Raw genomic sequence first — 16,408 nt, 5'->3', positions numbered from 1 at the left:
CATATATATAAATATATATATGTATTTGTGTATATATATATATTACATTAAGTTGTTAAAACTTAACTATAGGTCTCATAATGTTAGTTTCTATAATTTGTTATTACCAATAAAATTGTTAATGATTTGAAATTTGTATTATTTATAATTAGCATAAAAGAGTTTCTGCCCACTGTAACTGAACATATCATGGGTATTAAAAATGCCCTATGCCCACAAAGCATTAAGTACTAGAGGATAATTAGAGATACATTGAAAAAAAAATTTGAGTGTATGAAGGGTCTAAGGAACTATTTGAAAGTAAAATTGAATGACATAACAAAATGCACACTATTTTATATATATACATATATATATATATATATATATATATACTGCTGCGGAAATGAAAATTTGTATAATAGATGGCAAAAGTTTGTTGATAATAATAAAGTAACATTTCTTTCCCATCCCTGTAATAGAATTTATTAAAATAAATGTAAATTAGATCAGGGTTTTGGGATGTAACAAACCAAAACAAAGCTAGAGTATGCATTATCTGATTGGTAAATACCAATACTTCCAAAATAGACAAGTGAAAGTATTTGCCACAGTAACGAAAACAAAAAGTCACTTCATGAAAAAATAAAAAAAAACAGGTTTAAAATATTTTTAAAATCCATTTTTATCTGTTTGCTACAGGTATATCGCCTACCAAGTATTGAATACAGAATATTGCACAGACTAAAATTGTTCCAAATTCAAAACAGTTGCATAATTCTTTAATAGTTTTTATATAGATTTAAGCATAGTTTTATATCTAAATACAGAAATAAAAAGAAATTTCAAGTTATTTCTCCCTATTAATCATTGATAGGTTTATAATAATATGTAATAAAGTTCTTTTGTAATTTATTTGAAAATTCAAGATTTGCTTAAAGTTTATTTACATTTAACTATAGTATATAAGTGTTATTTTGATCAATGACTTTGCCATCTTCTAGATAGTGACATGATGCTTTTGCTGTAGAAATTTTGGGGCTCCTTTATAAAAAAATGTGAGAAATATTTTTGACAGACATTCTTTTGCTTTTGGAGGGGAAATCTTCCGGATGTTCAAGATGCCCCACCTCTAGGGGGAGGACAGGGGTATGTGGGATTCCTACCCTCCCCGGTGGTCGCCCTCTGCGCTATACGGGGAACTGCGGTATCTCCCGGTCAGGGATCGCCACGCGGTCTTCCCTCGCGCCGTGCTATTTTCGATAGCCCATCCCGGGATGTCAGTTATCCATTTATTAACCTGACACTACTTAAAGAATTCATAAGATACCTAAGCAAAAACTTGGAAATTTAAAGAAGCAAGGTCAGGGCTGTATGGTGGATGCATTATTACCTCTCAGCCACACCTTTGATTTTTACTGAATACCTAAAACATACTTCTTGGTCACATGTAGCCAAGCATTGTCATGATAAAACACCTCGACCCTTTTATTAGTTAATTACAGCTGTTTTTTCCCAACTTCTTGGTTTAACTATTACTTGAGCCCCCTATTTGTTCTAAATGTTCTTCATCATCATCTTCACTATTATCCAATTTACAATTCTTAGTATATTGTCTCTTAGGAAAAACTATGTAATCATCGTTATTATCACTATCATTGTTCATAGTTTTATTATGTACTACAAATCATTATCACTACTCTCATTATATTCACAATAATTCCTACATTCCATTTTTAGGAATTACACTGTTTACATTTAAAATTAATTTAATTTGAACACATTTTGAGTGATATACACAGTTATTTTTCATTTTAAAATTACATATGTACAGTTGTTAGCTTTCTTTCGGTATCAACTCTATTCTTTCTTACTCTTCTTTCATTTTATTCACATATTGCTGCCATACTTACAGCATCCACTTTTACGACTTGCTAATGCTGCTACTGTGGTGGCATTGACCACAATAGGTTAATGTCATCAGTTTTCTGGAGTAAAGTTTGAAATTAATGGTACTGCCCAGTGGTAATAGCTCATAATAAATAATCCTACACACAGCATCACTTAATTGCAAATTAACCTGGCTGAGTTTTTTCAGTCAGTGAACCATGGCCTGTCTTGTACCATGACTTTTGTGTATTCAAAAACGGTTCGGTTTCATTACGTCTTAATAAAATATCACAAATCAGCATACTGTTTATTAGGTTTCTTTGAGGGAGCTCGTCTGATACGCACGTGTCGACCTTTTTTGTATACCCCGCTTTTTTCAAATGGTTCAAAACTGTTTTATGATCAATTCTCAATTGTTCTGCTATATCATGACTACTGATATGCCGATCTTGATCTACTTTTTCTAAAATCGCTTCTATTTTATCCGTAACGTCAAAATTCCCGGATTGAAAACGCTTAAACCAACCTTGCGCTACTCTAACTGAAACTGCATTAGGTCCATAAACGTCACAAATTTTTTTCGTAGCCTGCGATGCATTTTTCCTTTTTTGAAGTAAAATTTTAAAAGGTATCGAATTTCTTCCTTAGAATCGCTCATAGCGACAGAAAGAATCACAAATAAGAAATAGCTCCAAACAAAAATGTTCCTAATTCATTACTTATTTAAAATGTAACATTTTAATGTCATCAAAACTAACCAGACACAAATAAATAATGCATCACTCGTTTTTTAAATTTTTACAATCGATTAAAGAAAGCTGTACAATGACAGAATTTTAAAAATGTTGCCTAAATTAAAAAGAGGATTTTTCATAAGTTTTAAAGTATATTTTAGATGATAAAAAATAGGAAACAAGTGCTATCGATTAGATCCTCCTCTCGGTAGCTTTGATTTAATTTAAATAACATGTACAAAATAATCTTCAATCGATCTTTGGGGGTCTTTGCAGTGGTCATCTAACAACTGATATAATTATGGCATAAAACATTTATTAGCCATTGCAAACAATTTATCAAAAGTTGTTTTATAAATAATATTAAAATAGTAATTCTTTCAGATAGCATAACGCTTTATTTTCAATTTTAGAACGAATCTACATGATTTTCGTGGTAGGGATATATGTCAACTGTCAATAGGGAGCTCGCAGACGTTTGTGAATTGTCAACTCAGCAGGCTTGCGTGTATAGTGAGAGTACACAAAGAATATTGTACTCATAAATAAAATTCATCACAACAATTAATTTTATTAATGGTAATCGCAGATTAAGTGTGAGACTGTATTGATACAATTAAATAAGTGATGTGTTGTTATTAGTTTGTGTGAAGTCAAAAGTTAGTTGTGTCCTGTTTGCAAGTTCATCAAGGCCGTGCTACTTGTCAGGTACGAAAAAGCTTAAAAATAATAGTGACTAATAACGAACGAGGAACTTAAATGCATATACTTTTACGCCCAATGTCACTCCAGACGGAGACTTGTCCTCTTTTACTTATTGGCATAGTGTTATTATATATAATTTTTAAATAATTTATTTTACGTTTTCATATATAAATTTTATATCAACCCGATTAGTCCCATGTGCAAACATCTATCTCTCTCTTTTTTTAAATATTATTTTTTTTTAAATTGCTTTTAGTTCATTTAATATTACATTAAATGTTGGATAAAGTAACATGCAATCATACACCCTCGGTACTTTATATTTTATATTCATTATCGTAAAATAACAGTCAATTGTACTATTTATGTTCTCTGCCAGCATAATTATAAGAAAAATAATTTTTATTTTCTCATAATTTTAAAAAATATTATTTGACAATTTATAAATTCGATTTGTTTTTTTTTTATTTTTGTGAAAAGAATGTTTTGTCAGACAGACATTAGCACAATGTATCTTTTTGGTTAGTAATTATGAAACAAAGATGTATTTGAATAGAACAAGTTTCGAAAAAAAAAAAGCTAAAATAACTGTCTGTTTGTATTGCTATACATTATCATGGTCTTTTTACACTACAACTCCCATAGTGGGAATGTTGTAACACTATTACATTTAAATTGCCATTTGCACTAAGATGACAATGGTGTACATTTTCTCCACATCCTGCTTACATAATAGTGTTATTATCATATGTCAGTATGTTGATCCTATGAGAATTTTTTTACCATACATAGGTTGATTGTTTATAGTTTTAATTATATGGCTTATTTGTCAGCAAAAAGCTTTTCCATCTATTTTAATCAACCTACATACAGTGATCACTCTTAAATATGTTGGATTAGTTTTTTTTTTTGGAATGTCACAGGCAATAACTTTTGTCAGTACATAGTGTGTAGGAACAGATAATAAACAATAACTAATTTTAATTTTGAAAATGATTGTTTTTAGTACATTATCATAATATTATTTATTATTTCTGAAATCATTGATTTTTCAATTTGGTATACAATATATTAATAAACATTAAATAAGCTATGTAATCACCCCTTTAAAGATTTTACATCTAATGTCAGTCACTTTGTAAATGTTTATACAATATATTCTCAATGTTTCTGAATTATCACATATTAAATTTAAAAGTTATTAAACAAATCATATAAGAACTCCTTAGATTGTAAATAATTATACAAAAGAAAATCCTGTGAATGAATGCTCTAACACTAAACATTTGAGAGTGATCTTTAATAAAAATCCCATCAGAACTTTTTGGACCCTTCTAAGATTGAAGTCCTTGTGGTCTTAACCAATTATAATTTAAACAATGTGATTATATGAGTGCTAAATGTATTCACATTTTTACCATATTATTCTTCTGACATTCCTTTTATAACATATACCAGGTATAAACCAGCTTCAGGTCTAGTTTTAGGCTAGTTGTTCCAAGTGTAGTGTTGTTGTTGTTGTGAGTGTAGAAAGTTGAAAGGTGTAAACACTACTAGTAATTTCACTAATTTTTTTTGGGAGGCCGATGTCTTGAAATAAGCATCTATTGACTGACATGAGCTCTGGCTCTACCATAAAACATAGACAATAGTGTTGACAAGAAGTATTTCAGAAGATTGTGACATTTGCCAGTAGGAGTTTGATATAACTCCATGTAGGATTTCTCCATAACTTTAAAATAAGAATAATTATGTATAATGCAAAATATGAATAATATTGAAGACATTATGTTATTAAAATCTTCAGCAAAATAAATGTAGAAATAAAATGTAATATGATCTCTTTAACATACTTGAAAAAAATTTAGGTATAATATGATAACAAATGTACTTGACTATTGTATGGCAAAATAATAGATGTGTATTTGTCACTATAGGAATCATTTGAGAAATTTTAGCATTGTTACAATAATACAAAAAGAATTTACAATACACAACAAATGCAACACATATTCCAGCTATGCTTGTACATAAATGCATACACATACAAATAAGTACATTTACTCACTGTCATACAGATACACTCCACAAATTATATTATTGTTTTTTGAAAGTACACAAATACCTCCACTTTTTGTCGTGGTTACGTTTAAAAAAAAACACGACGCAAAGTGGATTAGGATTTTTTATAGCAAACCACGTAAAGATCTGAAATAGTTTCCAGGGTTACGAAAATACTACTTTTTAAAAAGAAAATTGAACAAATTGAACATTTTAAAAACAAAAATAGTATAAAATTTTATGCATGTAACATACAAAAAAACCCAAAATAAACTATTAAATTTCTTTATGAAAAATAAAATCAAAATTAATGAGTGGTCATAGTGGTTGTTGTCATAATATTTACTGAACAGCTTTTTTTTTTCAACTTAAAATAAATTTCCTTATAGCATTTGATATTTGTAGCAGCCGTTTGGGATGCTTTAAAACACCGTCGGCTGTAATGGTTAAAAAAAACTCCATAAAATACAATAAAATTACAACTTGAACCCAAAACAACGCAACATTGAAAATTTGATGATACACAGAGAAATTACTATTGAAATTATTGAAACATTGCAAAGCGAGATATTGGTGTGTTATATAATATGAAAAGAATAGACTGTAATCAAATGTAATTGTAACCACCTTGATATCTGCAATAAAATTATAAAATAATTAAAATTTTTGGTGTATCTGCCTGTATGTACTGGTTAATCTCTGAAACTACTGAACTGATTTAGACAAGACTTATACTAGCAGGTATCTTTGACGTAATAAGGAGTAACATTTATTTATTAAATTTCACATATACAAAGTCATGGGCACACCTAGTCTTAAAATAAATATTTATAAGAAAATGTGAAGAACGACAGAAGACAATAGTTAGTCCTAAATTAAAGTCACAGTAAATAGCTTCATCTCAAAATAGTCTCATAGTGATCTCAAGTGGAATAGCTTCTTAACAAGCACAAAATTTGGATCCCTAGGTGTCACATTTTATTTTGAAATAGTGTTAACATAGTGAAGTAACATACATGTATGTATATACATAGTAAAGTAACATACATGTACAAGGCAAGAAAAAAATTGAAAGACAGAAGCAATGTTTGTGTTGACATGACCAAACTTTTTTAAATTTTAGTAACGGAACCAGTTATTTAAATCATGTGATGTCATAGTTGGATAGACTGAATAAATTAGCATATCTGTGCACAAAATCAACTTACCTTGAACAGATTATTTAGAATGTTATACAGATAATAAATATTCAGAATTAGGTGATTAACATAAATCTTTTTATACTTTTTTTTATTAGTGTCTTTGATATATTAGAGGTACAGAAAAGTAATGACGCGTTCTTTTTTAGTTTTTATTTGAAATCAACAATATATTCACCTTCATTATCAACCTTTTGCCATCTAGTATACAAATCAATGCCGGAACAACAAAAATCAATCGGTTTTTCTGTAAAATATGTCAACAAAAAAGACATTACTTTCCGATCTAGTTTTATTTTAGAAAAAATCTCAAACAAGTTTTTTTATTTTATTTTTAATTTCACGCAGGCAAAGCGAGCACAGTTCCTTATATACATATTTTTTTATGGCCCCTGCTATTTACACATAATTTTTCAGAGTTTTATCTTTATTCGACACTCACTTTCATACTTCTTTTATTCTTTCCTTTTATCCTTCACAATATCCTGCAATTTTATGTTCTTTCATTCCTTATTGCTCTCATCGCCTGCCTTTCCTCATCTTTTTGCTCTTAGGTGGCTAGGTACATTTTTATTTTCCTATATCTTTATCTTTTGATATCACAGATTTGTTTGGATTTGAACTTTTTGATACATTGCTAGATTTGTCTTATATTCTATTATTATTTGATAAGTTTGTTTACATGTGCTTTAATTTCATTTTTGATTCCAGTTTTTCTATTTGGTTTTGTTCCTTTTAATAGCATCACTTACCACCCTATATACATAATTGTATCCCGGAAGTCGAATTCGTGACCAACGATCTCAAGTCTAAGTCCTCTACTACTGCTTATACCGCGGTTTGTTTTAGTAATACATTCTCTTATGTTCTTTTGTGACAAAATTAATGAACAGGTTTTTATTTAGTTTAGCAAGCCTTGACTTTTATAGCTGGTCTGTATCACATTTAAGTTATTTTGTCCTTTTTTAATACAACCTTGATATTTGGCTGTCGCTTCCTTTAAATTAATATAAATCTACACCCATCCATCCGATGGCGTTTTTGAGCTTCTGTCAAAATATGAGGTAACAATTTTGGACAAAACATACATATGCTTAAATTCTAAGATCCTGGTGGAGCTCCAGGGGTCCACGGAAGATTCAACCGTAGTATACGTTGTAAAGATGGGTAAAATCCTTGATAAAAAAAGAATGATTTATATCTTTTTGATCTTGAGATATATATCACTCTTTTATATCTTTAGCTCAGAACGGCTCAGAGAGAGAATAAGGCAGCTGAGATTAAAAATATATCCTTTATATCTTCGACTTTTTTAGCTCAGATTTTGAACTCAGTAAGGCGGAATAAAACGTGTGAAATATTCCTATTAAACATTTTATGTCTTTGTCATAAAGCACAAAAAAGCTAAACGCCCGCGCGTGTGATGCTGTCGTTCCGAAAATCCGTAGTTTACATTTTTAATACAAACATGTAAAAGTTATTTGTCTCTCTCTATTTTACTTGTGCATTGCTATATAAGCCCATCTCTCTCCAACTCTGATTGGGCAGTAACTCGTCACGCAAATTGAGTCTTAAGTGTAAAGGTATAGAGATAAAATTGCAACACACGCGCGCTAGAGAGTGATTATATCTTTTGCAAAGATGTATATCTTGTCTTTAGCTTGTGAGATTCCCATCTCTACTACGTTTGTGTTTACAATTCGTAAGCGAGGATCCATGTTGTTCTACTTTCGATAGTGACGAGGAACAGAAAGTATGAATACATAAAATTCATTGTATATTGCTGAACCGTATGATTTTATTGCAGTAGTTTGTTGGTAGAGCGGTTTACTACGAGCGTCGTCGTACAACTGGAACGCGACTGTCCAGCTTCTGTTTTATATTTAAGTTCACGTACCAGTGGCGTAGCTAGGGGGTGGCGAGCGGGGCGGCCGCACCAGGCACCACAAGCAGGGGGGGCACCAAAGTTGAAAATAATTTTTTTGTTTTTTTTTTTTTTGAATGATGAATAATAAAATGTTAAAAGAAAAATGAAAACCATAATTTAAAGTAAATAACATAAAAAGAATATCGAATTTTACTATTTTTGTGCTAAAAAAGTTGTTAAATAATAAGAACGTTAAAAAAAAACATCTAATGTTATTTTATATATATTTATTATTATTTTGAACCAAAAAAAATTATTTATTAACTACATTCTGTTCTGAATTTTGAAATTATTTAGACTCTTGGGGGGGGGGGGGGGGGGCACTAAGCCCCAATCTGCCCCAGGCCCCAAATACCATAGCTACGCCACTGTCACGTACCCTACCGCTCCGTGAACTCAGTTCCGATGAAGCTGTAAAAGCCTCCGGGCTAACAGCATCAACTTCAACCGAAACCAAATAGTTGTTTGTGATGCAATAAAGTCATTGTTTGTGTGTATTAGCATTGTTATCTCGATACGAGGACGCAAACTTTTAGACCAGTGATTCCTAAAGTGGTCTATATCGACCCCTAGGGGCCTATGACAACCTGCAAGGGGTCTACGTTAGCGAAAAAAAATTTGGGGGTCCTTGAAATGAAAATGGGGGTTCACGATAGTGTATATCAACACATACACTGATAGTACCTATTTACTTACATCATACCATCTTATAATATCAAATCATTTACATTATTTATATTTTACATAACAGATACAAAATTTTATTTTGAGTAGTTTTAATTTAAATTCAATTAATAAATGTATAAATTAACATGTGTTTTTACTTTAAGTTTTTAACACTAAACTTCACTACAGTTAGAAATTTACAGGAAATCAATATCAGGTAAGTAGGGGGTCTATTATTTTTAATTATTGAGGAAACTTAAAAATAATTTATACAATAATAGGTGACTTATAAAAGAATGGGTCATTACAAGTTTTTGCCTTAACGCGATTAAGATTGTGTGGACGTAAGCATTGTTTTTTTTTTTTTTTTAATTAGACGATTCGAAACCATGTCGTAAATCTTAATGACATCTATTATATTAATGTCTTTTATATCCACAATTCATATATTAGTGGTATTGATATATTCTCGTGCTCTCTCGTATATTTGAAAAGACAATTTCGTTCCAAATTATTAAGTACACACAATACAATTTAAAGCATAATATAAATAAATAAACAAACATAATATAAATGTATAAACCATAATCTTTGATCCCTGTTTTGTAATGTTTTTATTTGTTATGTCATTGTTTAATTGAGAGATAGTTATAAGGTAACAATTGTAACTAATTTTATATTTCAAAGCTTCTAAGTTTGTACTTTCTTACTGCCTTTTGTTACTGTTTATCTCCAATAAAGTAAATAAATAAAATAAAAATAATGACTTTGTCATTAACTATGTAGTTGTATTATACCGGTAATGCGAAGTTATCGAAGAATTTGGCGGGAATAATAAATGACCGGTTTATTTGTTACATCCCTAGCGGTATTTGTTTTTAATAGCAGCGTCGCGGCTAAGTAATATAACGGCGCTCTCATAATTACGAGCAGCACAATCGAGCTGCCTCTCTGTCGTAATTTCTTTTTCATACGTCTATTTAATGTAGCCATTGAGAGTTAAATTTCACTTGTCACTTTCTAAAATGCTACGCCTTAACCGAGGTAGGGCTGTGCGTTTCAATATTATTATCCGTAAATTGTCTAGTGATTATTGTTTTTATATCGATATTAAATATGTAGCGAAATAATCACAGTTGTCGAAATGCTTTCGCTTATCTGTCGATCCATCGGTCTACGCATGCGCAAAATGTAAGGACGCGCGGCGTATGATTTGTAGGCGGTTGTCAAAACCGCGTTTCGCGCCGAAAAATATTATGAAATATAATAATGGCGAACGGCGTCAAGTGACATATGTGTTGTTGTTTTGTGAATTTGTATTATATCTTTAGTGCTTGATGGAATATTGAATTAAAGACTATCTTATATTAATTTTGAATCAATGTTTATTATGTACAAATGAGTGGTGAAAGTTTTATGTAAAAATTATTTCATTCGAATGAAAAATAATTTATTACGGTGTTGGTGTATCTCAGAAATCCCCAAACTTTTTTTGTGTCGTAGACCCCTTGCCATGTTTTTCCATGTTGGGTAGACCCCCTACTTACCTGATATTGATTTCCTGTAAATTTAATTGTTTATCCCACATTCGTATTTATAGAGTGACGAATTGAACAAGTCAGTGCAAGGTAGCGAAACTCTGAGATTGCGACTTTCAGGTTTTTACAGGTTCAAAATGTATTGCGACCACAAAGCGAATACCAACATCCTACAACTTACACAATTTTATAAACATATATAATAAATTTTTTACTTCATAGGTACTTTTATAAATAATGTAAATGTTTTGATATTATAAGATAGCATGATGTAAGTAAATAGGTACTATCATATAGGATTCATATAGGAATTTAACCCAACTTATAATTTAACTATACTATAATAACCATGAGTTTTTATTTAACAATTAATTTGAATGAAATTGCTAACTCTACTCGTCCGGTGAGCTATTGTTGGGAGATCATACCAGACATAACAGCTGCGTGTAGGGTGACCATTCGTTATTGAATGAATAATTGAAATAGATTATATTTCAACGCGATGATTATGTCGGTGATTTACTATTATTAGTGATGGGTTTATCCGTCGATAGGTACGTCGTAAGATAGTGCAATACGTTTCGGAATACTGTGAATTTTCCTCGTCTAGCGATTCAAAATCAAATTCATCTTCACTCGAGCATTTTACATCACTTTGTTTCATGGTAATGGGAATCAAACTTACTTACATTCTACTTAGCAACCGCTTATTTAAAGTGTGTACAATGTACACCCACATATATATATTTTATGTATGTGGGAATGGAACGTAAGAGTGAAGGAAGTGAGCGATTGATTGATGAATGAATGAAGCGTAGGAATGAATTATGGCATTCTCTGGGAAGATGGCGATGGGCCGGTTTGTATCAACTATGTAAAAAGTGAAAAATTAACGTGTTTAAAAATATCTAAAAACATCTATTATTCGCCTGCGTGATTCACTCCCACATGTATATACATATAAATAAAATCAACTTTAGCTAACTTCATCGTCGATGCTCATTTTAGAAACTCGCATAGCTATATATCAAAGACGTCCGACGATATTCTATTTACATTCTATTGTGAGTTCTGTAATTTGAATCCTTCACTGTAATCAGTATTTCCTTTCGTGTGGATATCGTGGTATTTGTTTTTTGGTCCCGATGTTGGTCTATCGTACTACCCTTGCTGTGGGTGGCCAGTGTTTTTCACGTTCTATTTATTTTCTTTCTTCTCTTTTATTCATCTGCCTTTCTTCTGTCTTTCTTGTCCATGCTTCATTACCTTCCATGCATCGTCTTTTATCATTCATCACAATTTTTAGGGTATCACAATTTATTTTTGTTACTTTGTAATATCACGTTGGAGTATTACATACTTAATTTATAATTCTATGTTTTCCGCTTTATATTTTAACATACATAACATTACTTGTTTTTATTTTTCGTTCCGAATTTTCTACAGTTTATAATAATTCCGCTTTTGTCTTACCATATCTCTTACTATCCTGTCTTGTTCATGTTTATTATATTCTACGCAATCTTTTTGCAGTACGCCAATCCCCTGGTATTTATTGACTTTCCCATTGACGCGTTGCCAGGAATATTTTACAGTGTCGCATCTTCTCTTGTTTGTGTGTGCTGGGTTCTGCAACCAAGCGGCGCTGCGCCTATTTTGCGCTTGGGTTAGCTGGTACTCAAGCCAACTCAACTTCTAGAAGAATCTCGGCAGATATCGTTGGCGATGTCAGGAAAGCATCTCGGTGATCCGAGATGGTGCCTCTATACACCGAAGGTAGTACGTTCTTCTTTCAGGCACGTCCTACACAGAAGACTATCTATAACACCAAAAGTAAACAGAATTTTGTTAAAAATACTCTCCTACCTACCATACCCCTATCTCTGCCACTAGCCAGAGTAGGATGTTGAAAAGCCTTCGGCTTATGGTAGACATTGCCTTTTTGTTCATCGGTACTCCCCATAGTACATGAATTTTGTCGCTTCACACGATGATACTATGATATTAATTTTAGGACAGAAATTAGGTACTTAAAATTTCAGGACTGTCCGAGTTGTACAGTATAATTGGACAACCTATACATCCAGTTTCTCTTGGTTCCGATGTCATAAGCGTAACCGAGTCCACGGTTCAGATTACGTCGCTTTCTTTGTTTTGCTGAGTAGATGATTTCGTCGCAATAACGACAAATCCCGTAATTGACTTTTATTTAGTTCGTTTTTTAATGGAGTCCCAGGCGGAATTGAAAAAGACTGTTGAAGAATCACAAGCAGTGCAATCGCGCTTTTCCTATATATACTGTCGTCCAAAAGTTTGGAAGTAGCGAAGTTAAAATCAAATAAAACAAAATATAACGATCTTCTATTACTTATCTAATGTATAAAATTTCCATGTCACAATGTAAGTTACCGTACTCCTCCGAAACGGCTTGACCGATTTTTACCAAATTTTATATGCGTATTCAGTAGATCTGAGAATCGGCTACTATCTATTTTACATACCCATAAGTGATAAGGGTGGTCCACCCCTAAATTTTATTTTTATTTTTGGATAAATTTTTTGGTTTTTATTTTATTATGATACAGCATACAAAAATACATACAACCCTAAATTTTCACCCCTCTACGATCAACCCTTATTTGTTAATTAAAAACTTTATTTTTTTTTGCAAAACAGCGTTGGCAGGATCAGCTAGTATTTATTTTATTATAGTAAAGTTACTTATTGTTAAATATAAACTTAAAAATTTAACAATAAGTAACTTAGACCGAAGAGAAAATTAACAACCTTTTGATTTAATGATTTCAGCACAAATTTTAGACATTCTATCAATTACTTCTTAAAATAATCTTCATCTAACTTACACGTGCCAATACTCAAGTGCGATTAAACCCAAAGAAGTTAAATATAAAAAATAACACCGACAGCAACACTTCGAACCACAAAAGAACGCAACCGCAGTCTTGAGTCATAAAACACCTGTTTCGTCAAAATCTAAGAAATGTGTGAAACATGTGGAACCACCCCTTTGTTAATATGTAAACAATAGTAAAAAGCTGCATAGATAACATTCATTATAAATTTTTAACGCCTATAGCAGATGTTGTTTCGTTTTGGCCAATAACAGATGCGCTTAAAATTTTTTGGACGGTATGTATGTATTAAAGTGCCCAAGAAGCGCGATAGTGCTTGTCTGATTTATTCTCCAAAAACATCAAACGCTTGTTGTATGTGTATCACACTTTACGTGCGATTTTTTTTGTTTTGATAAACACCGATGCTACTAATTATAATTGTTACTCTGTATTCAAATTATTTGTAAATATTTCAAGTTCGTTCGATATTTTTTTTTAAAAATAACAATAAAATTAAACTTTTTATTTAAATATTACATTAATATTCATACCACTTGACTTTTAAGACCCAAGGATGCCAACAGAAAAAAACTGAACAAGCGTTCGAAAATTAAGAAATTACCTAAACTAAACAACAAATGATTACTTTGCGTTCAAAATTGATGCCACTTTTTTTTTTAATTCTGATGTATCTCTACAGATAAATTATCAAGAAAAGGGATAAATTCTGAACAGCGAGTGATTGATTATCGAAGTAAAATACAAAGAGATCGACGTATAGATCGTTTTAACAAATAGCTTTGAATCTTTTGCGCGTATTTCAAAACACACTACATAAAGATATCTGAAATATGTTGTTTTTTTTTTGTTTAAATGTGACTAGCCTATAACTTCTAAACACCCATTAACGTAAAAGAAATTTATGAATAAATTGAAAGTAGGCAGGAAATCTAAACATGGATAGGTATGTCATTATTTCAACAACCAATCAACATGTGCGCTTTGCAGCAATATAACCTGTTTGAACGAGAACATAGTGATTAAATTCGTTTGAAATAATTCTCGAACTGTTTCATCGGACCAGTTTTTCAAGATACATGCGTAATGTGATCTCGCTTCCCGTCTCACGTTATGGTTTGAGATTGCAGCCTCTTTTCTGACCTAAAAAACTACATTGATGTCATATAACTTGTTTTACTAGAAGTAGATAAAGTTATTACATATAAATGTATGGTTTATGAGGTAGTGGTTTCATAACAGTGTTCAGACTAGGCTTTAGACCAGTGATTCCCAAAGTGGTCTATATCGACCCCTAGGGGTCTATGACAACCTACAAGGGGTCTACGTCAGCGAAAAAAATTTGGGGGTCCATGAAATGCAAATGGGGGTCCACGATAGTGGATCTCAACACATACACTGATAGTATATATTACTTACATCATACTATCTTATAATATCAAAACATTTACATTATTTATAAAAGTACCTATGAAGTAAAAAAATCATTATATATTTTTATAAAACTGTGTAAGTTATAGGATGTTGGTATTCGCTTTGTAGTCGCAATACATTTTGAACTTGTAAAAACCTGAGAGTCGCAGTCTCGGAACTTCGCTACCTTGCACTGACTTGTTCAATTCGTCACTGTATAAATACGAAGTTGGGACAAAAACGTTTATTCGTTTCCTGAATCGTGAAAAGGAAAGTACTAAGAAAATATTAAAAAAAATATAAACAGATAGTATATCACACAAATTATAGTGACTCAGTGTTATTTTGTTAGAGAGTGCTGGAGAAGTTAGAAATTTACAGGAAATCAATATCAGGTAAGTAAGGGATCTACCCAACACGGAAAAACATGGCAAGTGGTCTACGACACAAAAAAGTTTGGGGAACTTACTCTAGACAGACTAGATATCAAATTTGCAAGATTAATTCTAGTTCCTGACATAGACGAAATTGTAAAAGTACAGAGGAGAAATAAAAAATGCCGACAAAAATTCATTAAATACTGTAACAGAATTATAAAAAAGGTTGTATGACATTACGTAATTTTCAGCGGGGCATCGAAATGGGAAATTCCAAAGAAATAAAATTATTTATTTACGTCGATATAATAAACACGAGCGAAGCTCAAATGAATATATCCTTCGTTAGATTGCCGAGTGGTCGACGCTGTCTTCTAATCCTCAGTAAGAAAAGGACCAATATTTAGCCACTTCCGCACATGCAGTGGTAGTCGTGCAACAAAATGCACCGCCCGCCGGCCCGCTGATAAATGCGTATGCGACAAACAATGCGAATCACACAACCGCCACCGCCAAATTACTCAACACGTGTTTCACCCCTCCACGGGGCATCTTCAGGAGTCGACGGTCGACATCAGCGGAAGACCACTGTATGCGCGGAAGTGGCTAAATATTGGTCCTTGTCTTACTTAGGATGGACTTCCGCAAGGTAACGCCTGATTCCATTAAATATTCTAATCCTCACTACACGCGATCAGGTAAGTTTCGTCTTAGCTGCCTCAACCTCCAACGGAGTGTCAAATGTACGTTCTGTAACACGAATGCTTTAGTTTTTAGTACAGTTCACGGACTCTTCCGCTCCGTGAACTCATATCCGACGAAACTGTAAAACCTTATGGCTAACAGCATTAACTTCATTGAAACAGTAGAATAGAAGCCTAAAGAAGAAAGATATATATAAGATATTCACCCTACTTTAACACATGATACGTCCATTACGTATAGTATTGTTACGTACTGTGGGTTCTGACTCGAATTGAAACACCACTGGTACACAAGGAGTCCTTTATTCACAAATGAGATGGTCACCTTACTTTAACACAAAG

The 16,408-nt window shown here is 32.0% G+C and overlaps 1 protein-coding gene across 1 annotated transcript in view; it reads left to right on the top strand.

The window, feature by feature from the left end:
• Positions 1-3,095: 3,095 nt before the first annotated feature.
• The window catches only part of LOC137926028 (uncharacterized), a 31,668-nt gene continuing 18,355 nt past the window's right edge, over positions 3,096-16,408 (top strand). Inside the window, exon 1 of the mRNA XM_068769553.1 lies at positions 3,096-3,311. The gene's annotated coding sequence lies outside the window, so the exon portion shown is untranslated. The remainder of the gene's footprint in view (positions 3,312-16,408) is intronic.

This window comes from Battus philenor, unplaced genomic scaffold (assembly GCF_028537555.1).
Source record: "Battus philenor isolate CCGP_79_NKW_IND1 unplaced genomic scaffold, ilBatPhil1.0.hap1 SCAF_28, whole genome shotgun sequence".
In the NCBI taxonomy this organism is placed as follows: Eukaryota; Metazoa; Arthropoda; class Insecta; order Lepidoptera; family Papilionidae; genus Battus; species Battus philenor.
This window is presented reverse-complemented; position numbering and strand designations above follow the sequence as displayed.